Below are 2,500 nucleotides of genomic sequence, written 5' to 3'. Positions count from 1 at the left end.
CCTCTCCGGAATCGAACCCTGATTCCCCGTTACCCGTTACAACCATGGTAGGCGCAGAACCTACCATCGACAGTTGATAAGGCAGACATTTGAAAGATGCGTCGCCGGTACGAGGACCGTGCGATCAGCCCAAAGTTATTCAGAGTCACCAAGGCAAACGGACCAGACGAGCCAATCCGATTGGTTTTGATCTAATAAAAGCGTCCCTTCCATCTCTGGTCGGGACTCTGTTTGCATGTATTAGCTCTAGAATTACCACAGTTATCCAAGTAACGTGGGTACGATCTAAGGAACCATAACTGATTTAATGAGCCATTCGCGGTTTCACCTTAATGCGGCTTGTACTAAGACATGCATGGCTTAATCTTTGAGACAAGCATATGACTACTGGCAGGATCAACCAGGGAGCTGCGTCAACGAGAGCTGAGCAGCCGGCCGCCCGGGAGTGTGTCCCGAGGGCCCGCGCGAACACGCAAGCGTCCGCTCAATTATTCTGCAAACAGGAGGAGGCTGAGCTCCCCTGCACGATACACCTCGAAACCCTCTCAGGTCCCGGCGGCGCGCAGCGCCGTCCTAAGTACTTGGTCGGGTTCGAGAGAGGCGCAATCGCCCGGAGATAGGCGAGTAGACGCTTTCAGTGCGAACACCCGTGCTCCCAACTGAGCTTGCCGCTGCCGACAGAGGCCCGGGAGCGTGCTGTCGTGGCATTGCCGGCGGGAAACAACACGCGCCACCTACGGTGACCGGCAGCTCCAACGCCAGCGCCACAGAAGGGCAAAGCCCCACTTGGGTGCAGAAGCGAACTCTCCCAGCACAGCGCACGCGCCAACACGTCCGCAGAGCTGCGATACAAACCACCTGCGAGAACCGCTGGGGGCGACCGAGCAGCAGACGGCGTCGCGACGCCGAGTGCCGGGCGGCGGCGCATCCTCAACGCACACAGTCCGCAATCGGACCAGCACACTGCAGATGTCCACCGCGCTTCGCACCGGGCTCGACAGAACCCACTTTGGCCGCCTGGCGCCGCGCGCAGGGTGCGCCGGCGCATAGCTGGGACGCCAGCCGGGCCCGTCGGCCGGCGCTCCTGCCACTGGGCGCCCCCCACCAGCCGGCTGTAGTGCGTGCGCTCACGCAGCGCGCGGCCAGCACGCCGGGCGGCCCCCCCTCACCGGCCGGGGACTGTCCCGCCAAGCCACAGCCTCGTATCGCTTCATACCCACATGGCCAACTCAGGTTCGGGGGCATGGCGGGTACCGCCGAAACAACCGGTTCACAGATGTACCGATCGTCGCTATCACCGATGCACCTGCAGCGCGAACAACCGCTCAACAACTGATTTCCAGTTCATTTGCGGATCTTTGGCAGCAAACGTATACGTCAATCTACATTTGCGAAATCTACGATTCTGGCATGCCTGCATGTTATGTGTCACGACACGCTACATCAGCCCACATACACACTGCGGCATGTACACGAGAGAACACGTGGAAGATGGTCCGCGCACGTGTGCAATGTCCCTTGCGCGGTCGACTGTCAACCGGCCTCTGTAGCATGTCGCAGATGTGGAACGCGGTCCACCGTGCTATCATGTTGTGTGGGGCAATACGATTAAATAGGAAAACCCTCGTCGCTACATCAACAGACGGCTCACGCTGATTCCCGGCAGAGGGAGGAGGGGGGGGGGGGGGGCCAACATGCAATACTTTCGTCCGTACCTACTTACCACATGTCTGTACGGCGTACAACAGTGCAATCTCGCTGTAATGGGGAGACGAGACAAGTAGCATCGTGCACAACATATGGCCCTTATGATTCGCCATTGTAGGGCGCAGCCGGTGTACGGTCAAGCATGTGCCACATTATGTCACTCAGTACGTAACGACGGATGATCAGTGTGGGTTACGCGTACATCAGCGGACAGTCCACACAGGCCGTACCACAACGTACACTGACTGCATCGACAACCGAATGCAACTGAACAGCTGCAAGGCTCATTTCACAAACAAACGCCTGACCGACCAGCTTGGAAGGGCAGGAGGGGAGGGCGATATTCGTTCTGTAGCGGTACACCCTTCCAGTGGTTAGCGGGACTGTGTAGAAAGTACGCAACACTCGAAAGACCTTTATGTGAGGGTACGCACCATGGCATCAAGAAATACACATGACACCAGAGGATCCAAGCAGTGAACTATGTTCAGAGGGTTGCTGTTAGGCAAAGCTACATTCCTGTGACGTTACATGTGACAGTTAAGGTGCAGTGTAAGTTAGGTTAAGGTGCAGTGTAAGTTAGGTTAAGGTGCAGTGTAAGTTAGGTTAAGGTGCAGTGTAAGTTAGGTTAAGGTGCAGTGTAAGTTAGGTTAAGGTGCAGTGTAAGTTAGGTTAAGGTGCAGTGTAAGTTAGGTTAAGGTGCAGTGTAAGTTAGGTTAAGGTGCAGTGTAAGTTAGGTTAAGGTGCAGTGTAAGTTAGGTTAAGGTGCAGTGTAACATCTGTCTCGCGTGTG

The 2,500-nt window shown here is 56.2% G+C and overlaps 1 non-coding gene across 1 annotated transcript in view; it reads right to left on the bottom strand.

Moving 5' to 3' along the window:
* The window catches only part of LOC126322311 (small subunit ribosomal RNA), a 1,893-nt gene extending 1,486 nt beyond the window's left edge, over positions 1-407 (bottom strand). The window contains exon 1 of the ribosomal RNA XR_007558930.1: positions 1-407. This exon is cut by the window's left edge and continues 1,486 nt beyond it. This is a non-coding gene — a ribosomal RNA (small subunit ribosomal RNA).
* Between the last annotated feature and the right edge of the window lie 2,093 nt (positions 408-2,500).

Source organism: Schistocerca gregaria, unplaced genomic scaffold (genome assembly GCF_023897955.1).
Source record: "Schistocerca gregaria isolate iqSchGreg1 unplaced genomic scaffold, iqSchGreg1.2 ptg000805l, whole genome shotgun sequence".
In the NCBI taxonomy this organism is placed as follows: domain Eukaryota; kingdom Metazoa; phylum Arthropoda; class Insecta; order Orthoptera; family Acrididae; genus Schistocerca; species Schistocerca gregaria.
Note: the sequence above shows the minus strand (reverse complement) of the source record. Positions and strands in the feature narration are given on the sequence as shown.